General features: G+C 32.4%; 1 protein-coding gene across 8 annotated transcripts in view; it reads right to left on the reverse strand.

The window, feature by feature from the left end:
* The window catches only part of qtc (GRIP domain-containing protein quick-to-court), a 189,665-nt gene that overhangs the window by 141,937 nt on the left and 22,411 nt on the right, over positions 1-25,317 (reverse strand). The window contains exon 1 of one of the 8 annotated variants that reach the window (XM_075360754.1): positions 9,986-10,156. The exons of the other annotated variants lie outside the window; for them this stretch is intronic. The gene's annotated coding sequence lies outside the window, so the exon portion shown is untranslated. Of the gene's footprint in view, positions 1-9,985; positions 10,157-25,317 lie in introns of those variants that run through there. 8 annotated transcript variants of the gene reach the window in all.

Below are 25,317 nucleotides of genomic sequence, written 5' to 3' on the forward strand. Positions count from 1 at the left end.
AAACGCCTATTAAATTACATTTCACATTTTTTACTGCACTTCATTTCAACTTCTTTAATTTGAAAATGAGATACGTTCCTCCAATTCTTTAATAAAGTGGACAGTTACACAATTGCTAAAATATTAGTTATTAACATCAAATATATTTTTTTCTTTTTCTGTTTAGCCTTTGGAACCACCGTCAGGATTACTTCAGGATGATATGTACGAGTGTAAATGAAATGTAATCTTGTACAGTCTCAGTTCGAATATTTCTGAGATATGTGATTAATGAAATCCAACCACCAAAGAACACCGGGATCCACGATCTAGTATTCAAATCCGTATAAAAGTAACTGCCTTTACTAGGATTTGAACGTTAGAACTCTCGACTTCAAAATCAGCTGATTTACGAAGACGCGTTCACCACTAGACTAACCCGGTGGGTTCAACATCAAATATTTGTACAATTATTAATTCAACTATCTTACCTGAAATAAGAAAATAGAGTAAAAGTCCCTTTATTAATCTTTAAATAAATGTATGTCTTACATCTACCTAATACTATGCTGTTTTTAATTATGATGTAATCATCAACTAAATGAAAAATCAGATGTTTCAAAAAACCTGATGTGGACACCACATGACTTACTTGTACATCTATTAAATTAAATATACACTTTTTTTTTTAAATGAAAAGTACATAAAATTTTATTTCATTAATAACTTCTTTTTTTCATATCTTTTTTTATTGTTATTATTGAATTATTATTTATCGTAAAGATTTTTTAACAATCAGAGGTTACTAATTATTAATAAATCAATATATTTAAATTTAAAAAAAGAAGTTAAAAAAAAGGATACGAAGTGTGATCCGAACCGATGTGCCTTCCTCTTATAAGATCCAAATATTTCATTAATTAAAATTTCATTTGGCTATAACTCTGGAACCGATGAAAATAATACTACTTATGATAGATCGTTGAAAAGCTCTAAATAAAGGCTTATTAGTGCAGTTAAAGTTCAAAATCCAATTTTTTTTGGATTTTGGGCTTTTTTGGACACTTCTAGTTCAGTCTATCGCAATCAAAAAGGGAGGTGTACAACTAGATGTTACAACAGTCCAAAATTAAAAATTTCAACATCCTACGGATCCTAATTCTTTTTTGGGTTGCTCGAGATACGTACGAACAGACGTCACGCCGAAACTAATCAAAATAGATTCAGGGATGGTTAAAATTGATATTTCCGTTGAAATCTGGAAACCGAAATTTTTCGCGATCACAATAATTCCTTTACTTCGTACAAGGAAGTAAAAAGAAAAATGGTGATTTAAGTTTACGAAAAACTAAATTTACGATCCCAAACGCTGATCTACTTAAATACACTGAAAGAAATTTATCTGCCTACTGAAAGCTCATTAAGTTATCTATTAACGATTGTTTGTAAGGAAGATATTCCCTTAATTTCGTGCTTTTTGACACCGCTGCAAAATACACGTACTTCCATTATTTTCAAACACAAAAAAATTTTGATTTATAAGTTGAAGCGAATAAAAATTAAATAAAACTTATAATTAGAGAAAGTAACTGCGTCATTGAGTTGTAGGAAGTCAGCACTTTTATTAAAATTAGTTAAAATAAGTGTCAGTAATATGAATTATATGAATAAGTGTTTTTTTTATTCTACTGAAAGAGTTCAGGAAGATAAATAATTACAAAGGAATATTAACTTTTGTATGCTTGGAAACATTGCATTCGTAATTTAGTGACTTATTACGTGGTGATTTAAGTCACAATGCTATTACCGGTAGTAATATAATAAGAATAAATTTAAAAAATAAAATAATATAACAATAAGTATGAAACAAATTAATATAAATTAACAATAATTGTTTTTACCCATTGACTACACAAAGACAATTCAAAATATATATATAAATATTTCTATTTGGTGTGAAATAAACTTTTTTCGTGCTACATATTTATTTTTCATATTAGTTTTTTATACATATGTTGGTTTAGCATATAACAGACAAAACAAGAGGTGACGGATGTGGGTGATCAAAAAGAATAAATTTTGTTTCGTGAGCTATTTCATTTGACAATAAAAGAAATGGTAAAGAAAATTGTTAAAATTTATTTCAACTGGTTAAAGTAGAATGAAGTTTATTAAAAACACCATCAAAAATTCCAGTATTTACCGTTAAATATACAACCAACCAACTCAATTTTTTGATTTTTTTTTCTATAAGCTTTAACCCCTTCCAAGATTAAAACTTGAGCAATTATAATAGACCCAGCCGTAAAAACAAAAGCACTTATGTTTAGTATGTAGGAAATTAAAAATTATTGGAATATTTAGAATTTAAGTTATGAAATGCTCAAGTAAAATTAATAAACAGTTTATGGGATTTAATAGGTCAAATTTGTAAGAAGAATTCTGTTATTCATTATAAACCTCTTTGCATTTTTCTTCCGTTGTAAAAATTGATAATATGTTATTAACTATAACAAACTCCTCTAATGATAGGTTTTTCTTTTATTATAAGGTTACTTTAAAACAAGTTTCTTTTTTTATATAACAAAACTACAACAAAAAAAAAACAGTATACTCAAACTAGCACTAATTAGTGAAGTTGTTACTATTTATAGCAATGTTCAGTGAATTAAATAAACTAAATAGATTACATACAAGTACATTCCAGTTTGCAAAGCAAATTTCTAATTTTCAAAAATAACTATCCTTGAATTGAAATAGCTGTTAGTTGGAGAATATTAGATTGGAATTCCCTCAGCCCAAAACGTCCAAATTGAACAAACATCATAGCATGCAACAAAAAATAAGACATTTTTATCATTTTTCTAAAATTTAACACGCGAGAAAACCGAGTGCGGTTAAAAATTGGTCAAAAGAGGACTTTTATGTAATTTCCTTTCATTTAAAAAAAAAAAAAAAAATATGAGTATTAATACTTAACTGGGTAAATTAAGAGATCGGGGAAAATAGATCACCCTGAAGTTTTTACTTTTCGAATTACGTATTAAGTTTCACATTACACGGTAAAGCAAAATGCGACTAGTATAATTTTCTAAAGCTACTGCGAATAAAATGTTCACTGCATTAGCAGTAGTCCAGTCTATACGCCTGCAGATCAAAACTCGAATATAAAATGGTAAAAAATAGACAATTTTTTTACCTTCACTTTAAAATCTATTATCATTACATGTTACCGCATTTACACTATTTACAACGAAACCTATCGTTCAGCAGAAATCTATTACAACGGTTTAAATCTGTTATCCAGTTCAACCGAATACTTCTACACAATTTCAGGGAAGAGAACATTGTTCCTAAGGAACTAAAACTGTTCTACAGTAGCTTTTCGTTTTGTAGGAAAATAACTATTTTGTGAAATTCAATTAATAACTGGTCAACACAAAATCATCGATTCTGAGCAAAGGTATGCGCCGCTATCTCTCTTGAGGAATTGTGAGCGGATCGGCTCCGTTACTTAGAGGGAAAGTCGAGAGACCTCTGGGTATGATTGTTGTCTGAGGGCGCGATCAGCTCATTATTTTTCATCACTCACTGTTTTTCATATTCTTGATATCGTCTTCCCCACACTGGATTCCGTGGATGTAGATCAAACCCAGCTAGATCCATACTGAGTATAAGGATTTGAATACTAGATCGTGGATACCGGTGTTCTTTGGCGGTTGGGTTTCAATTAACTACACATCTCAGGAACGATCAAACTGAGACTGTAAAAGACTACACTTCATTTATACTCATACATATCATTCTCATTCATCCTCTGAAGAATTACCGGAACGGTAATTACCGGAAGCTAAACAGGAAAAAAAGAAAGGTCCATACTGAGGATGAAAATATGAGAACTAATACATCCTTGGTTCGTTCTGGAGAAGGCAGCTGCCTGAGAAACGATTCAGAGAGAATATTTCCCGTTCGGTGATCGGCTATAAGCCTAATTTCAAAAGTACCTATAGGGTAAAACCCAGGATCATCTAAAAGCTGCTGAAAAACAACAGCACGCAATGAAAAGTTTAACAGCTACATATGAATATTGTTAGAGAATAAGACGAACAAATATTTAGTAAACATTTTGCCAAATAATTAAATTTAAAAAAATATATATATATACATAAATATTTAAAATACATGTAATGTAGAGAACAATTAGTTTAACTAGTCATGCATCAAAAATCTTAACTAGAATTCTATAAAGAAGAATTGAGAGGAGAGTGGAAGAAGTGTTAGGAGAAGACCGATTTGGTTTCAGGAAAAGTATAGGGACAAGGGAAGCAATTTTAGGACTCAGATTAATAATAGAAGAAAGATTAAAGAAAAACAAACCGACATACTTGGCGTTTATAGACCTAGAAAAGGCATTCGATAACGTAGACTGGAATAAAATGTTCAGCATTTTAAAGAAATTAGGGTTCAAATACAGAGATAAAAGAACAATTCCTAACAAGTACAGGAACCAAACAGTAACAATTGAAGAACATAAGAAAGAACCCGTAATAAGAAAGGGACTCCGACAAGGATGTTCCCTATCTCCGTTACTTTTTAATCTTTACATGGAACTAGCAGTTAATGATGTTAAAGAACACTTTAGATTCGGAGTAACAGTACAAGGTGAAAAGATAAAGATGCTACGATTTGCCGATGATATAGTAATTCTAGCCGAGAGTAAAAAGGATATAGAAGAAACAATGAACGGCATAGATGAAGTCCTACGCAAGAATTATCGCACGAAAATAAACAAGAACAAAACAAAAGTAATGAAATGTAGTAGAAGTAACAAAGATGCACCAGTGAATGTGAAAATAGGAGGAGAAAAGATTATGGAGGTAGAAGAATTTTGTTATTTGAAAAGTAGAATTACTAAAGATGGTCGAAGCAGGAGCGATATAAAATGCCGAATAGCACAAGCGAAACGAGCCTTCAGTAAGAAATATAATTTGTTTACATCAAAAATTAATTTAAATGTCAAGAAAAGATTTTTGAAAGTATATGTTTGGAGTGTCGCTTTATATGGAAGTGAAACTTGGACGATCGGAGTATCTGAGAAGAAAAGATTAGAAGCTTTTGAAATGCGGTGCTATAGGAGAATGTTAAAAATCAGATGGGTGGATAAAGTGACAAATGAAGAGGTATTGCGGCAAATAGATGAAGAAAGAAGCATTTGGAAAAATATAGTTAAAAGAAGAGACAGACTTATAGGCCACATACTAAGGCATCCTGGAATAGTCGCTTTAATATTGGAAGGACAGGTAGAAGGAAAAAATTGTGTAGGCAGGCCACGTTTGGAATACGTAAAAGAAATTGTTAGGGATGTAGGATGTAGAGGGTATACTGAAATGAAACGACCAGCACTACATAGGTAATCTTGGAGAGCTGCATCAAACCAGTCAAATGACTGAAGACAAACAAAAAAAAAAATGTAATGTATATACATATTGAAAAATTCTTCTTTACCATTACCCTCGGATTGACTAACATTTCATAGAACTTACATCACTGTGATCGTAGCGTGCAGAAAACGCAGGAGGTCTAAGTGGAAAGAAAAATATTAGCATTAGAGCGAATAGCTTGGAGTATAAGTGAAAAGTTATTTGCTAGTATGCTGATTTCTCGCCTCAGCCCTAATTTATTTAACATTTATTTCGTGAAAATATTCTACTTCTAATTATATAGATAATCAGCCTAATCTAAATCTCATTCGGTAGGCCCTATTATTTTAACAGGATTTCTTTTAATCCGGCTATTTCTGGAATGTATCATAATTGATATCTTAACACACACTTCATCTTTAATATTTCTTAAAATTGCATTAATTATATTTTGCAATTTATTATTAATTTATAATTTTATTATTGTTTTAATATCATTTTGTATCATTTTTCAATAGGATTCACTGATAAAACACAAGACCAGCCAAGAAAAATCCTTTTCTTCTTCAGAAAAAGCTTTCCGATTTCTTACGCCAACTAGTACAATAATGTACAATTCAATAAGGTACACCGGTATAAAGAAATTTTATTAAATCTGTTTTAAAATAAGGAAGCTCCTTACCTTATAAAGAGTTAAATTATTAGGTAAATTTTAATCAGGTATTATTAAATATTAATTTTAATCAGTAAGTTAAAATTATCGAGTCATATAAGCTGTTTTTAACGTGTTTATATTAACTTAATGTGGTTTATAAATTTGTTAAAGCAGGAACTTTACTGAAAACTATCTGCAACAATCAACCTGATAATCGGCTTAGTTCATTGTCCATGATTTTTCTTTATATGTTTTTCATTTTGTAAAATAATATTACTATAAATCTGTGTAATTTTGTATCTATTCGTAATTATTGGTATAATATCCTTTAAAAAAAAGATCTTAGTATATCTATTTATTAACCAGCAATATTTGGAAAATTTTAGTTAATCAAGCACCATAACATTTTCTTTCTTTTTCCTGTTTAGCCTCCGGTAACTACCGTTTTAGATAATTCTTCAGAGGATGAATGAGGATGATATGTATGAGTGTAACTGAAGTGTAGTCTTGTACAGTCTCAGTTAGATCGTTCCTGAGATGTGTGGTTAATTGAAACCCAACCGCCAAAGAACACCGGTATCCACGATCTAGTATTCAAATCCGTGTAAAAATAACTGGCTTTACTAGGACTTGAACGCTGTAACTCTCGACTTCTAAATCAGCTGATTTGGGAAGACGCGTTAACCACTAGACCAACCCGGTGGGTTAGGCACCATAACACTGGAAAGAGAGAATATGGTTACTAAACAACAATCAGTTGTTTCGATAAAAACTGGTTACATTTTCTTCTTGAAGATTTGAATAAAATAGTTATTAAAGAAAAAAAAGTACATTTACGATTTTCAGACTACGCAAAACCAGTTAAGAAAGTAATAGCGGGTAAATTAAGGACAAATCGACAAAATTAAGAAAGTACTGATACAAAACCATATTCATACGAGTACATTGTTTTGTTTTCGTACTTCTTACATCTATTCCTAACATCCAACCTCCGCAAGTGAAATTCCGAGTAAGCTTATGGCTGAATTTCAAGTAAACACGCCAAAATAAAATTGGAGTTACACAAAACAAATTTTTGTAAATCAGCAATATCTAAACAAAAGAACTTCCGCTAACGATCTTCACAAAAAAGAAACTTGTGTTTAGACAAGCGTTAATTATTGTTGATTATAATATTAAGTATCTTAATTAAGTTGCGTGTTTTATAATCATTAAAATTGGTTGCACAACGATTATAATTACTATTAAATTATTTACTTTGAACAATAATAAAAGTAGCTTGCTGTTTTATAATTCCTCTATTGAGAAAAGGCTGTGTTTATAATAAGGCAATGATTCATAACAGAGAGGAGTACATAAATTTACTGTTTTACACAATCTAACGGTATTTTAAGGAAACGACGCGTGTACAAAAGAAATCGATCGTAAATAGGGCAATGATGTTTACCCCCAGTTCTTGTGAAGATCAGGATACAAAGAAACAAGGATAAACTGCGAAGAATGCACAGAACGGCATTGTTGGGAGTGGTGGCAGGGTATCGTACCCTGTCATATGAAGCTATATGTGTGCTTGCGTCGGTCCCGCCGATAGAACTTCAGATCAAAAGCAGGAAACTGAGAGCGGAAGGCTGTAGTAGAGCTGAGACCGAGGCGATGACCCGGCAGTGGTGGAAGGAAGTATGGGCAGAGACTAACGCTGCAGCCTGGACCAGAAGATTAATAAGTGATTTGGACGCATGGCTGGATCGCCAACATGGCGAGGTGAACTTTTACATAACACAGATGATGTCGGGTCATGGATGTTTTGGTTACTATTTAAAAAGATTCGGCAAGAGAGACACACCCAACTGCGACTACTGCCAGGAGGTGGACGACGTAGAGCATACGATGTTCGAATGCCAGAGATGGACACAATACAGACAATTCATAGCAGTCAATAACCTGAACGCGAATAAAATAGTAGAGTGGTCGCTAAGGAGGGAGCAGAACTGGAACGTTTTTAACAATTTCGCCGGTACGGTTCTTCGCACTAAGGGAGAGGAGGCGCGACGAAGGAATCGTTATGTTCAATCGTAAATAGGGATAGGTGAACAGCCCCGTCTCTGAGAGCCTGTATGCCCTGGCGTGCAGGTTTCGGTGAGGGGACGGGGACTCCGGGGAGATTTCGCGGGGATAAAATTAAAACACCTAGACCCGGCCGGTGTGGCTGGTTTTGGGGGTGCGCGCGCTCCTTGTTCTGGTCGCACCGGTTTGAGGCAAATGGCATAAAGACCGAGACCCGGTTTCTGTCGGCGGGGGTGGGGAACGGCATAGCCGGGTTTTGCCCTCGTCGGCGAGAATTAGAGGCAGGCAAGAAAAGATCTAGTACCGGGGCGGTTGACCTGCCGTGCCGGGTGTAAAACCGGTGGGCGGGAAAACCGTCTTAGAGTCAAAAGACACGTCTTTGGGCCGAGTATACTTAATTGGATGTCCGGCCCAGGGATGTAGGGGAAAAAAAAGCAATTCACCGGGTTGGTAAGTGGTGAACAGGTCTTCCCAAATCAGCTGATGGAAGTCGAGAGTTCCAGCGTTCAAGTCCTAGTAAAGCCAGTTACTTTTAAACGGATTTGAATACTAGATCGTGGATACCGGTGTTCTTTGGTGGTTGGGTTTCAATTAACCACACATCTCAGGAACGGTCGAACTGAGACTGTACAAGACTACACTTCATTTATACTCATACATATCATCCTCCGAAGTATTATCTGAACGGTAATTTCCGGAGGCTAAACAGGAAAAGAAAGGTTTTTTTGAAGAGCAGCTTAAAGTGTAAGTTACAGGAGTAAAATTTTTACATCTACATAAGAAAGGGAGTCCGACAAGGATGTTCCCTATCTCCGTTACTTTTTAATATTTACATGGAACTAGCAGTTAATGATGTTAACGAACACTTTAGATTCGGAGTAACAGTACAAGGTGAAAAGATAAAGATGCTACGATTTGCCGATGATATAGTAATTCTAGCCGAGAGTAAAAAGGATTTAGAAGAAACAATGAACGGCATAGATGAAGTCCTACACAAAAACTATCGCATGAAAATAAACAAGAACAAAACTAAAGTAATGAAATGTAGTAGAAATAACAAAGATGGACCGCTGAATCTGAAAATAGGAGGAGAAAAGATTACGGAGGTAGAAGAATTTTGTTATTTGGGAAGTACTAAAGTACTTCCCAAAAGATATAAAAGAAATAGATAGTAAAGTAGTAGTGGGAAGTATTACTAAAGATGGACGAAGCAGGAGCGATATAAAATGCCGAATAGCACAAGCTAAACGAGCCTTCAGTAAGAAATATAATTTGTTTACATGAAAAATTAATTTAAATGTCAGGAAAAGATTTTTGAAAGTGTTTGTTTGGAGTGTCGCTTTATATGGAAGTGAAACTTGGACAATCGGAGTATCTGAGAAGAAAAGATTAGAAGCTTTTGAAATGCGGTGCTATAGGAGAATGTTAAAAATCAGGTGGGTGGATAAAGTGACAAATGAAGAGGTATTGCGGCAAATAGATGAAGAAAGTAGCATTTGGAAAAATATAGTTAAAAGAAGAGACAGACTTACAGGCCACATACTAAGGCATCCTGGAATAGTCGCTTTAATATTGGAAGGACAGGTAGAAGGGAAAAATTGTGTAGGCAGGCCACGTTTGGAGTATGTAAAACAAATTGTTGGGGATGTAGGATGTAGAGGGTATACTGAAATGAAACGACTAGCACTAGATAGGGAATCTTGGAGAGCTGCAGCAAACCAGTCAAATGACTGAAGACAAAAAAAAAAAATAATAATATATTTTTAAATATAACATTTAATGTAAATCCTAATTGCAATTACTTTTATAAATACAATACAATACTTATTTTACTAAACTATGAATTACACTACAGGATGAAACTTACTAATATGTTGAAGTATCAAAGTGAACAAATCTTCCTCGTTCTTAAGTCGGTGACGCCACAGAAATTCACATAAATAAGAATCCAACAAATTCTATTAACCATCATTAAAAAGATTGCATCATTATTTATATAATTCGTATATTTAACTTAATTAGATGAAGTTAGCGAGCGTAGGTTATATTTGGTTAGGATATATGTACGATTCCTCATATATCATTAAAAAAAAAAAAAAAAAAAACTTCTGCGGAGGAAATTCCGAAAGTGTACCCCTACTTGTACTATAAACAAAATTCGGTTCAATAAACGAGAGTTTTCTATCAGGAAGTGATAGATGATTATTACTAAAAGAAGTAGCTAGTAGATGAAAGATAAACGACACCGATTAGAAGGTAATGTTTTAACCAATATTACAAAACCAGTGTTGACGTAAAGTATGCGGTAACAATTAATGTATTCAGTACTTTAACACGTAAAAAATAATAAATCAATATTGTTAGTATAATAATAGCGATAAAAGAGATAGGTATGTAAGACCAATAACAATAAACATCGCATAGATACTGAGTACAGGTATAACGAAACTATTTTATCACCATTCAGGTACACGTAACGCAGTAATACACGTATTTGACCTACTTCAATGCTACGTGGTTCTACTCTTATTTACTTACATCTATTCCATAGCTAAATAATGCTATGATATCAACAATTCAATAGTTAAATTGTTATAGAAGCGATTATAAATAATTATCTTCTTATCGATTCACGATTAATGCTAGTATTAATTAACATTCGAATGCATCGATAAGTACTTTTTACTCTATGTTATTAGAGTAAAAAAAAAATTCTCGACAGTACATTTAAACACGTAGCGCATCTGAAATACTGTAGTAAAACCAGATAGATAACCGTATCAGTATTTTTACTGTCCTACCTTAATATCATAGTAACAAATAAAATATTGGAAATATTTGAATTAAAACGGTAGTTTTAATTTGTTTTTCCTTATATTAGTTCATATTTTATAGCTTAATGTTGTTTTTAATTTCTCACAAAATCAATTCATTTAGAGTTTATTGTGGATTTATATTTCAGAAAACCATAAATTTTGTAATACATAGTTTTTAATTCGTCGAGGAAAACTAATAAGCTTTTCAAAACCGACTCTCATGCATCTTTATGTAATAAAAAATTTACCCTCTCCATTAACAACGTTTCTTTTTCTATAACAATTATCGATAACACTTCTTTTAAAATAAATAAACATTTTACAAGCCGACTCGATAAAAAAAGTTCTTAATTTTCTTCCATAGTTGTTTTTTAACGTATACCTTCATAAATGTACCTGATATGATGATTTTTTTATTTTTATTTTATAGAGGAAATTCTGATTGTCCCCAAGTTATTTTTTCCAGTTAATTTAGCGGATTGATTTTTTAAACAAATATTAAATTGTTTAAAATCTTTTACATTTTAAGGAAGTTTTATTTAATTATTTTGTTACAAAAACTTATTTTATTTCATATTTGTAATTTACCTACTAAAAAACCTGAGAAATATTTGTTTAGTAACACCAATAAATACAGGCTTACACCCGCTTACAGCTACTCTCCCCGTATTTCAAACAATTAGATAATACTGAAATAGATAACTGTAATCACAGCAAACATTTCCGATTGATTTTCATCAAAGATATTTATAACGTCGTTGTCCTTGAATACAGTAACACATTGTTATGCAATGATATATCGTTTCTACACTGCTTTATGGGTTTTCAGTTTAACAGTTTTTAACCGCTCATTTTTCGAAGGAAAAATAATTTAATGTAGTACCAATAATTTGTACGTATTATTCTCCATTCTGTGCGGATCAGAATTCATTTTCAGCAAGAATTCTGATGAACAGAACAGTTATTTTTAATATTTCTTCTTCTTTTTCACTCCACTGTACATTATATAGCCTGTTTCGAAGCTTAATTTTCTTATCTTTTTCCTCAGAATTACTAAGAAAAGTTACTGAAAATTTGTTTCAAAAAGAAAGGTAACAGACTCTAACCGTGATTTTGTCCGACAAGAGAAACGAACAACCTCAGAGTTAAAATCCGCAGTATCATGTATCTGTTGTTTCATTAAAACCGGCTGAATAATTTTCGGAATTAAACACTTTAAATGCAGATGATATGACTGAATATTTACGAAATAATCTACAAATTTCAGGAATAGATCGATGGCCACTTTTCAGAAGTTATTTTTTAATATTTTCAATAAATTAAAAGTTAATTAAAAGAATCTTGTAAAAAAAAGGAGATTCTTGGTTTTCTTTTAGTATATTTTAATTATTTTTTATGGATGCACGGCTGAAAAATAAAAACACGGACACCATCTGTGTGGGTTGACATTAGGGGAAATTGAAAGAAGAAATGGAACATTGAAACTTAAATATTTTTTATTCATGAACATAGTTTTTTTTTTTATAAATCGTTGCTTCCGGATAAAATGATTAATTCTTTTTCTGATTCATACTTTTGAAATCTACACCCTTTAGGTGCAAAATATTAAACTGAAAATGCTTTAAAAATATTTCAAAGCGGCTGCCTAAGACGGGTATAAGATACCTTAAGTATAAGCGGAACTAGTCAGAATTGCTTTCTCGTAGAATAATTATGTTAATTATACATAAAGTAATTATATCCTACGGTGAACAAAGTAAACATGTTCTTTGGGGAACCGTATGTCATCTGCATTTTGTCAGGTTTATTTGTCAATTTGTCAATTTATAATATTTTTTAAAACCTTTTTTTTTTCTTTTTTTTCTCTCAGCTCCCCTGGGCCGGACCGACTTGTTGGTATTACGCCGCCCAGGGGAATGTCTTTAAACTCAAATAGGCCTCCCCACCTACCGGCTATATACCGGCATGGCAGGTCGGCCTACCGGTTAGCTCTTTTTGAGAGTTCTTTATTAATATTGCCCTTTTGGACACCACGCCAGACCCAGTTCGCCGCGATGCGGCGCCGGGTCCCTTCAGTATTCAGTGTGCTGTTACCTGACTGTTACCCGTGGAGTCCTTGGTGGCTCATCAGTGCCAACACACCGCAGCGTGCTGGACCTCACCAGCAAGGCTGTCCACCCAGTCCTATTCTAGCCAATACCTTGTCTTCTCTCATCGGAGTATTTCTGTAGAACAACTTGTCTAACAAAACTAGCAAAATTATTCCAGTTTGACTCGCTTCTTAGCATGTAGTCTATTGTTGTCTCTGGAGTTATACCTGTGAGTGCCTTACTATGTCTAAGTGTGTCCCACCTATTGCACTCAAAAAAGGTGTGCTCAGCATCATCTATCTCGTTGCAGTAGTTGCAAATTGGCTCTTCTCTCTTGCCTATTTTGTGCAGGTAGTTATTGAAGGAACCATGTCCTGTAAAAAACTGCGATAGATGATGATCAACCTCACCAAATCTTCTCGACAACCGTGGCTTGATGTTGGGGATGAGGGTTCTCGTCCATCGACCAACAGCTTCCTGCGACCATCTTTCCTGCCAGATATTATAAACGCCATCCCTGACCTCTTGTTCTGGCTTGCCTTGTGCCCTCTCCACCCTCTCTTTTGCGATTAGGTCAATAATTTTTTAAAACCTTATTTCTTATGTTCTCACGTTAACTTTATTAATCTGATTTATCTCTCATTTCTTTTTTTTAATAAAAAATTCAATAAAACAAATTAATAAATGAAACAAGATGCATTTGTTCCTCTAGGACATAACATTATTTTTTAAAAGTGATAAATTAAAAGTAATAAATAAAAAAGTAAAAGGGAGAAGAAATTTTTACTTAAAAATATAGTTGATTTTTTATATAATATTATAATACAGAGTAATTCAGGAGAAATGGAAAATAATCTTAAAACTGATTCTAGAGTTTGAAATTAAAAAGAAAATTTCTGACAAACATATGTCCGAAACGCTTTGTTGTCGAGTTACGGCTAGCGAAAAATTTCCCCCGGATTTCATTTTCAGCGGTGAAATAAGGTCATAATGAAATTTTTAGGCGTTGTGCAAACTTGGTTTCATATGCTTTTTTGGTCCCAGAACTATATCTCCTGCATTTTTCACGATATACAATGTAAAACAGAAAAATTCGCGACGTAAAACAGTTTTTCTTTAGGTTTGTAGTACAATAACTTTGTTACATGATTAATAGATGCGTAAATTTTATTAATAACTGGTAGAGAATTTAATTCTGAGAAAATTGACACAATAAAGTCTATGAAAAATATAAAAAAATAATAAATTTTATTAATAAAAACCAAATTTAACAGAAAAAATGTTATGAATTTGTAAAAATTAAAAACAGCTGTTTTCAGTACAATAAATTGACCTATGAAAAATTAGGTGGCAACACTAGAAAATTAAATTCTGTACAAGTTTTGTTAATAAAATTTACATATGTACTAGCGGACCCGACAGACGTTGTCCTGACGCGGCATTATTCTGTAATAAATGCACCCACATAAATATAAGTAACTTAATTAAGTTAAAATTAGGAGGAATGTGTTCTAAATTTCATTAAAATGACTATTAGTATGATATTATCAGTTTGTGATTGTTGTATTATTGTAATGGGTTTATTGATTAATTATGTGTAGTATGGTTAATATTTATTTTCACTAAATATTGAAATGTCCGATGAAAATTGAATTAAAAAATCGAAACGTCGTAAAATTAATAATTAGTGTAATTAATAAATGTTCATCCACATTACTACTAATTTTCACTTAACATCATTCTAAAAAAGTTCCTCCTACATATTTTTTTTATTTTTATTTAATAATTTTGATGTTTCATAACCATGTAACAGCTTAATTAATCAATTAATAAAAAAATTAAAGCACTGTAAAAAAGCAAAATAGTTAAACTTTTAGAAGAAATTTTTATCATTTTTCTCATTCTTTATTTTAACATCTATTTTACCAAATTTTAGATAATTGTAAATTAAAAATAATTTTAGAAAACTTTTTATAAAATTAATCAGCTAAAACATTATAAATTCAATTTGTTAAATATACTTTAAACTATATTATAAGTAACTTATATTTTAATTTTATAAATGTTATAATTTATTTTACAAACTTAAATTTTTATTTTCAAAGAGCCCTTCAGTACTTCATAAGTTGCATAGAATCAAATGAGAACTGAAAATTTAAATTTGTAGGTTAAGTTGATTGTTATTGAATGCATGTGTATCATCGTTAAAATTCATGAAAAATCATGTAAAATACTCACTTCAATACTGCACCTTACAAATTTGCACGATGTACATTTTTTAATTAAACTTTAAAACGTTATTTCAATAAATAATAATATAATATAATATTCTCCATAAGCGCGCAATTCTAGCAGACTCGGCAATGCTTCGCTATTGCTAGATATGAGTATACATACAGATTAAATGACGATTGAAAGTTTCATAAAACCTTAAAAAACTGAACATTAGCAACTTAACAAAATTTAACCTTTCATTTTATAAAAGTCAAAATGTAAATAAATCCAAATGGCAAAACAACAACACTACCTATCGGATTTAATTCACACCACTCTTTAATCACAGTATTCGGTGGAAAATAATTTTTTAACGAAAAGTGTTGTGGCTGCAAAATCATTACAATTAATACTGAACATTAAGAAATTTACAAAACATTATGGAACCATCTAAAATTTCACCTTTAACTTTATAAAATTCAGAATGTAAATAAATCCAATTGTCAGAACAGCACTATCTATTGGATTTAATTCAAACTATTCTCTAAACACAGTAGTCCGTTAAAAATACGAATTTTAATGTAAGAACAACACTAAGCTACGACGCAAGTAACTGATATGCGAAAAAGCAACAAAATAAAAAAAATTCCTTTAATCCGATCGCAGTACCAACTACCGGGTTTGACTGATAAACCAAAAATTAAAAAAAAACTTCTAAAACGCGATCGCAGCTCTGCCTACCGGACCCAATTGTGAACCTTAACCATCCCAAGATCAACAACACATAAATAAATTAAAAAAACATTTTCACTTCAATACTGTACCTTACAAATTTGCACAATGTATATTTTTTAATTACACTTTAAAACGTTATTTCAATAAATAATAATATAATATAATATTTCTCAATACGCGCACAATTCTAAACGCGATCGCAGTGCTGCCTACTTGTTACTTAATCAGTTGTGAGTTTGTTTACATCGGCAACGGCCATACGGGCTCTTTGTGATCGGTCGTTGTGTTTGACAGCGGCCATCTTGCATTGATCTGATTGGTTTTCCTTTGTTTACATTTCCATCTGATTTATTAGCCTCTTATTTATTAAAAAAATGTTTTCTCGCGATTTTTTGTAACACAATAATAATACAAAATTACGAAATATTTTTCTCAATTTGATCGCAGCACCAACTGTCGGGACAAACTAAAATTAAAGTAGAATATTATTGAATATTCGATACTGCAATGGTAGCGCAGTCTGCCGGATCCAATGTAAAACATTCAAAAATCAACAACTACTTATAAATAAAAAAATTGATTAAAAAAACATTTTCCAATGGACCAAATTGTGAATCTAAATCATTCTCGAATCCCCTTGAACACACACAAAAAATTTCATCAAAATCGCTCCAGCGGTTTAGGAGGAGTTCAGTGACATACACACGCACACAAGAAATATATATATAAAGATTAGTTATTTAACAAAATTATTGTATTAAACCTAAAAAAAAACGTTTTTTCGTCACCGAATCTGTTGTTTTACATTGGATATCATGAAAACTACGGGATATACAATTCTGGGAACTGTTTTATTAGTTTTTTTAAGTAAAAAAACATAAGAAACAATCAAGTTTACCCCTTATACAACACCTTAAAAAGTTCATTTTTAAGGTTCCCTTAAAAATGAAATTTTTAAGGTGATTGAAATTTTCAACACATCTCATTTCACCGTGGGAACTGAAATCCTGGCGAAATTTTTCGCTAGCCAAAACTCGATAATAAAACGTTTTTGGATGCATGTTTGCTTGATTTTTTATTTAAAGTTCTAAAATCAGATCCTAGGTTATTTTCCTTTCCTCCTAAATCAGCCTGAATATATAATATAATGTAATGTAATATTAAAATTATACTCATGTTTTTTATTTATTTCCCGTACATTATTAAAACGAAGATAAGAAGATAGATAGATAATCGTTTGACAATTAAGGACAAAATATATCCGTTAAGAAAATTAAAAATTAAATATGACCTTTTTAAGAACTTATTATTTTAGTTAACCTTTAATTTTTGGCTCACCATTGGAAATTTGCAAGATTTTTTCACTCGTACATAAATTTCTATCGGGACCAACTAGTCTGGCCTTTTAAAATTTTTTATGACTATCAGGGAAACGGGCATAAAAAACAGGGTAACGGTAGTTTTTTTTTTAATTAAGATAAATTCTTTTATTATTTTTTTAATTAAAATGTTACGTAGAATAAAGTTATAGTTATAAGTAAAATAATCATTTAAAATACATTTAACTACTCTTACGGACGGATTTGCCAAGTAAAGTTCAGGCATTTAACGTATCTCAAAAAATCAAGGGAAGATTTCCAAAAAAAATAACCCAAAACTCAAGAACAGTTTTTTTTTAGTTTCAAAATCTCTGAAAATACTAATAATAAAAATAATAAGCGATAATAAAAAATAAATCTTTTTATTTAATTTCTGTCGTACATAACTTGTCATAAAATTAAAAAAAATATGTATATAAATTATTATAGCAATAATAGAGTAACTATTCTAATAAGAATGAAAATAATTTTTATTAAAATATAGTAATATTATTATTAAAAAATAATTACTAGGATTAACAAATTACACATTTTTATTTTTTATTTCCTAATGAAGGCAATCGCCACCCCAAAACCGCGATCGCGAATAGGTACCACCAAATTGTAAGTTCCGTTTCCTTTCAAGAAAGAAGAATGAGGGAACGAGCCCAGCAGCCCATCAGCCCAGCAGTCACCTGCCCATCAGCCACCTGCCCAGCATGGAAGAAGGAAGAAACCTGCACTTTCCCCCGTTCAGCCCTTCGGGGAATATTAAGGTTAACGGTATGTAACTTCGGTTACTACCAATTCTCGGAAAGTGCAGGCCAAAGAAGAATGAAGAGGTCATCGGAAGAAGAAGAGGGAGAAGAAGAAGATGAAAAAGAAGGAAGACCCTCTACTCGTCCCAACATCACGGACTGGAGTCCGGAACAGAGCCCAGCAGAGATGCGTCCTGAAAGGCAGCCATAACAGAAGTGGATGAAGAACTTCTACCCAACCTCTCCTTTAACACTTACATGTTAATTAAAATAAACCAGCAATTGCGACTCCTCCGGAGTAGGGGTCGCATTGCTCCCTCCTGATAGTTATTGCCCCGTTGTGGCGTATTCCTGCTAGCCTATGAAGCGTTAGCACCGAAAGGACTTCAGTGGACGGTCTGAAAGGGAATTACGTCGGGTGGACAGGTTGCATAAGCCTAGCCTTCCGCGGTCGGCCCATAAAATGGGTTTGATAACGCTGGTTTAACAACGGATTGAAATGCAATTAAATCCGTCCTTAAAATACTAAATAATAAAAAAAAAACTTGAAAAATTAGACCCGTCATTTAAAATAAACCTTTAAAAAAAAACACGCCCGATTAGAATCATCCAGCAGCAAGGGACTTTGTCCAGGTTCTGCGATCTGTAGGGAGAAACAAACTCCCGCCAACTTTGCATTCCATTCCATTCCATTTCCTAATGTATACGTTGCAATTTGATCCAACTATATAGTGAACGATAAGCAATCTTCCCCCGCCCCATAAGATGAAGATAATTGTATGATATGAAAATTAAGTGTAATCTTGTATAGACTCAGACCGACCGTTCCGGAGATGCGTGATTAAATTAAATCCCAACCACCAAAATATAACGGTATTCACTGTCTAGTATTCAAATAAATAAATAATTTATAATAATTACGGTAGAAGCTATCGATGACAATAACCACCGCAAGTTGTAAGTAGGTTGTACACCCAGAGAGCACCGTAATTAAAATTCAGTACTAACTATAATTGTAAGATCTAATATTGTAATTATACCGACAGACATGAAGAACTTTCATTACATATATTATTATTCCTATCGATTTTATTATTTATTTTACGAGAATTTCATAAAAATACATTCCAATCGTATTCATCAAAACATTTTGTATTTGCTCACGTTCTGTTTTAATTTCATTTATCTGTTTTGAAATAAGCAAAAATAATTTCATTAAAGGAACTACAACATACTAAAAAATTTAATTCTATTTTCTTTAAAATGTTATGTGACTTTTTACTGGGGTTTATACCTAAAAATGAATTACCTATATAAACATATTTAATAATTATGTCGATTAATAGAATATGAAGTAAAAATTGTTTCTTTACAATTACATAATCTTTTACCATAAAATGCCGAATAGCACAAGCGAAACGAGCCTTCAGTAAGAAATATAATTTGTTTACATCAAAAATTAATTTTAATGTCAGGAAAAGATTTATGAAAGTATATATTTGGAGTGTCGCTTTATATGGAAGTAAAAGTTGGACGATCGGAGTAACTGAGAAGAAAAGATTAGAAGCTTTTGAAATGCGGTGCTATAGGAGAATGTTAAAAATCAGACGGGTGGATAAAGTGACAAATGAAGAGGTATTGCGGCAAATAGATGAAGAAAGAAGCATTTGGAAAAATATAGTTAAAAGAAGAGACAGACTTATAGGCCACATACTAAGGCATCCTGGAATAGTCGCTTTAATATTGGAAGGACAGGTAGAAGGGAAAAATTGTGTAGGCAGGCCACGTTTGGAATATGTAAAACAAATTGTTAGGGATGTAGGATGTAGAGGGTACACTGAAATGAAACGACTAGCACTAGATAGGCAATCTTGGAGAGCTGCATCAAACCAGTCAAATGACTGAAGACAAAAAAAAAAAATTATTAGCAGGAAATCATTTTTATTTTCTCTGCAGAAAATATTTTATATGCTTTCAATAATAACTAAGCATCAAAAAAAAATTACCTACAAACATATGAGATTCTGAACGGAAAGATCGTCCAGAACCGGATACAATTAACTTATAATACTATCTTCAACTGCATAGAATTATAAAAAAAAGAGATTTTTTTGTTTGGTAATCGATCGGGTAACATAACTAAAGCTTACAGATATTTCAGCGACGTTCCTGCCCATTTTTTTTCTATTAAATAAAAATAGGAGCAGATAAATAATGTAATATAATTGTTTATCTCCGAAACAAATTATAAATCTATGTTAATCAATCGTTACTGTACTGTAATTATTTCCTCAGAATACGACAGCGTTGGATTATACACTTTTGTTTGTAAAATATAATCGGCAAATATAATTTTTTCCTGTAAATATTCTCCGGTTAGAATATTTTAATATATATAAATTTTGATTTATCGAAATTAATATTTATCTTTAATAGATATTGATTGTTAGATGTATGAATAAATCTGAATTCTTTTTCCAAGCGTACTGCAAACACAGAACTATCTATTAATAAACTTCACACTTAATCGAAAACCTTTATGTACAATCAAATCCTTTAATTTATCCGGGCATATTTAATAAAATGTCTCCTATCTTGGATAAAGCTTGTAAGAAGTTAGGTGGCAGTGAGAGAAGTGAAACAAACGGTAATCGTTGCTGGTACACAATATTTTTAAAAGATTGTAATAAAGAAAAAATGACAAATAAAAAATCATATATCATAAATGAGGGGGAATACAAAATAGACTGGTGTTTGTGAAAGTACGGAGAACGAAAACAAAATTTAAGAAATTCTGAGAAAAGTAACAAATTTTGAAGGACAAACGAGAACACAATTAATCTGTAATGTATACTTGTATTTTTGTTTTTACAATTGGCAAAGTATAATAATAAAGCCGGTAGAAAGTTCTCATCGTATTATCAACACAGACATGATCTTATTTAATGGGATAATGACTGGAAACGATAAATTAAGTATAACCAGCACTGAAAGAACATTTTCACAAGTGGATGGGGACGGAGTAATCTACCAATTCTGACAGGCATATTTTTTTAAAACTTCGACCCATTTATTGGGCCCCCGATGTTTTAATCGAAATCTCCCGAAAGAAGTCCCTCCTAATTTTTTTACGCAGAACCCAAATCAAATTTCAAAAACCGAAGAGCAAATAATCTAGATTGACCCGAAATAAATTGGTAGATTACACGGGGATTTAATAATTTTATAATAGCTTTTATTTTTTTTCTACAATAATTATTAAATTCTCTTTATTACAGTTAACGTTATTTAATTTAACGATTACCGAATGTAATAACATTTATTCGGCTAAGTTAAGTAACTTAAAATATTTTTTTTTTGTCTTCAGTCATTTGACTGGTTTGATGCAGCTCTCCAAGATTCCCTATCTAGTGGTAGTCGTTTCATTTCAGTATACACTCTACATCCTACATCCCTAACAATTTGTTTTACATATTCCAAACGTGGCCTGCCTACACAATTTTTCCCTTCTACCTGTCCTTCCAATATTAAAGCGACTATTCCAGGATGCCTTAGTATGTGGCCTATAAGTCTGTCTCTTCTTTTAACTATATTTTTCCAAATGCTTCTTTCTTCATCTATTTGCCGCAATACCTCTACATTTGTCACTTTATCCACCCGTCTGATTTTTAACATTCTCCTATAGCACCGCCATTTCAAAAGCTTCTAACCTTTATTCTCAGATACTCCGATCGTCCAACTTTCACTTCCATATAAAGCGACACTCCAAACATATACTTTCAAAAATCTTTTCCTGACATTTAAATTAATTTTTGATGTAAACAAATTATATTTCTTACTGAAGGCTCGTTTCGCTTGTGCTATTCAGCATTTTATATCGCTCCTGCTTCGTCCATCTTTAGTAATTCTACTTCCCAAATAACAAAATTCTTCTACCTCCGTAATCTTTTCTCCTCCTACTTTCACATTCAGCGGTCCATCTTTGTTATTTCTACTACATTTCATTACTTTTGTTTTCTTCTTGTTTATTTTCATGCGATAGTTCTTGCGTAGGACTTCATCTATGCCGTTCATTGTTTCTTCTAAATCCTTTTTACTCTCGGCTAGAATTACTATATCATCGGCAAATCGTAGCATCTTTATCTTTTCACCTTGTACTGTTACTCCGAATCTAAATTGTTCTTTAACATCATTAACTGCTAGTTCCATGAAGAAATTAAAAAGTAACGGTGAGAGGGAACATCCTTGTCGGACTCCCTTTCTTATTACGGCTTCTTTCTTATGTTCTTCAATTGTTACTGTTTGGTTCCTGTACATGTTAGGAATTGTTCTTTTATCTCTGTATTTGAACCCTAATTTTTTTTAAATGCTGAACATTTTATTCCAGTCTACGTTATCGAATGCCTTTTCTAGATTTATAAACGCCAAGTATGTCGGTTTGTTTTTCTTTAATCTTCCTTCTACTATTAATCTGAGGCCTAAAATTGCTTCCCTTGTCCCTATACTTTTCCTGAAACCAAATAGGTCTTCTCCTAACACTTCTTCCACTCTCCTTAAAATATATTCTCAGTTTTCATAAACTTATTTTGTAAATAAATGAATAGCTTATAGAAGAAGATTTAATAAATAAAAATGTTAAAAATAACAGTAACACTGCAAACGTTACCTAGAAAAAAAATCACAAAAATTTATTCAACTCAACTGATTATGAAATCAACAAAGCGACTATTTCATATAAACACGCTAGCTAAATCCCATTCATATAAATTTAATTCTTCAAACATAACGGATTTTTTTTCATGTAATTAAGGACGACAAACGAATGAATGAATCTAACCACAAGAAAGATAGCGTTGCCAAGGGAAAGTCTTCAAGAATATACATTTACTTCATAAATCTATTACTATATTAATAAGTGAAACATGGAATAATATAAGAATAATAAAAAAATAAATTACGAAATGACTGTAGAACGTCAGGTTTAATTAAATATTATATAACACCGCAAAACTTAATTAACCAAAAATCATTCACGGACTCAACACGTCTATTTTCTTATATCTGAAGCTTAAATTACGTACTATTTATTTTATGAAAGCAGGAATATCACAAAAGGAACAAAATTAAAGTTGTACGATTAATTTAACTAACTTTTTATTGTGTTTGTGCTTTATATTAAATAAAATCGATTAACTTTTACAGTGATTATTAAATTTATGATGGTAAATCTTATAGAAAACAGTATTTAGCATACAAAATTTAATTCCGTACTTTAAAACAAAATCCAGTGCTATTAGTTTTATCAGTGATTGCTAAAGAACCAGCCACAAAAAAAAAGAGGTGAAATTTTCAATTTAAAATCTTGATATTACAGGAAGAATTAATAAAAATTGATTTTCCTTTTAAAATAACCGCGGCCTTTATTATCGATATTAAAATCAATATTCCGGCTGACTTGGACAATTGGAGTATCTGAGAAGAATAGATTAAAAGCTTTTGAAATGCGGTGCTATAGGAGAATGTTAAAAATAAGACGGGTGGATAAAGTGACAAATGAAGAGGTGTTGCGGGAAATAGATGAAGAAAGAAGCGTTTGGAAAAATATAGTTAAAAGAAGAGACAGACTTATAGGCCACATACTAAGGCATCCTGGAATAGTCGCTTTAATATTGGAAGGACAGGTAGAAGGAAAAAATTGTGTAGGCAGGCCACGTTTGGAATATGTAAAACAAATTGTTAGGGATGTAGGATGTAGAGGGTATACTGAAATGAAACGACTAGCACTAGATAGGGAATCTTGGAGAGCTGCATCAAACCAGTCAAATGACTGAAGACAAAAAAATAAAAATAAAAAATTCCGGCTGACACTAAGTCTTATTGCGAGATAGTTTTCGGCCGTAAGTAACTTTTTTACACACTCTGAATGAGATGTAGCAAATATATTAAATTTATTTTCTACGACAGAATCCGTGGATTCGGACATAGATGATAATGCGTAATCTGGAATTGAAAAATTCATAAGAATGTAAATAACTAATACCAGACCAAACCGGTGTATTCAACCTACATCGAATTTTCTTTAATACTTGTGAATTTGTGAAAAAATATGATTTTGTTAAAAATCGAATATAACATATTAACACTTAAAGTTGCGTTAAAAAACTTCAGGAAAGAAAATATAACCACGAGTTCACCACTAGACCAACACGAACGTGTTGGTCTAGTGGTGAACTCGTCATCGTAAATCAGTTGATTTCGAAGTCAAGAGTTTGAAGGTTCAAATCCTAGTAAAGGCAGTTACTTTTACACCGATTTGAATACTAGATCGTGAATACCGGTGTTCTTTGGTGGTTTTTTTTCCTTACATCCCTGGGGCGGACATCCAGTTAAGTATACTCGGCCCAGGGACGTGTCTTTGACTCTAAGGCGGTCTTCCCACCCTTCGGTTTTACACCCGGTACGGCAGGTCAACCGCCCCGGTACAGATCTTTTGTTTGCCTGCCTCTAATTCCCACCAAGGGGGGCCAAGCCCTGCTATGCCGTTACCCCTCCCCCCCCCCCCGACAGGAACCGGGTGTCGGTCTTTATGCCTTTTCGCCTCTAACCGGCGTAACCAGCACAGGGGGCGCACGCACCTCCAGAACCAGCACCGCCGGCCAGGTCTAGGTCTTTTCTTTCCCCGCGATTTCTCCCCTTGAGTGATCTTTGGTGGTTGGGTTTCAATTAATCACACATCTCAGGAGTGATCATAACACTAGTTTTCATAACATTTGTAATTTTAAGATAATGAAAAATATTAACCGTGGCACAGTCTGAAAAATAGAGACAGCACCTGAACTTAGACTGTAATTATTTCAAAATAATAGTAAAAAAAAAAATTCAGTAATCTAAATGCCGGTCTCCGTAGCGGAGTGGTAACGTCTCGGCCTTTCATCCGGAGGTCTCGGGTTCGAATCCAGGTCAGGTATGCTATTTTTCATAAATTTTCATCGGGCTAATGACCACAGCAGTTAATGCCATACTTTAAGCAAACATATATATAAATATTAACTAAACCAAAGTTTCTTCCTTTCTAGATTATTCTATAAAAGAACAGTCAAACAACAAATCGAGGGAAACACGATTTTTATCTTAACCAGGCCCGAATATGTCATTTCTCGGCCCCACCCCGGAAACCGGGACTCGGTCTTTATGCCATTGTCTCAAACGAGGGGGACCCCGGACGTAG

Source organism: Lycorma delicatula, chromosome 1 (genome assembly GCF_047948215.1).
Source record: "Lycorma delicatula isolate Av1 chromosome 1, ASM4794821v1, whole genome shotgun sequence".
NCBI classification, from domain to species: Eukaryota; Metazoa; Arthropoda; class Insecta; order Hemiptera; family Fulgoridae; genus Lycorma; species Lycorma delicatula.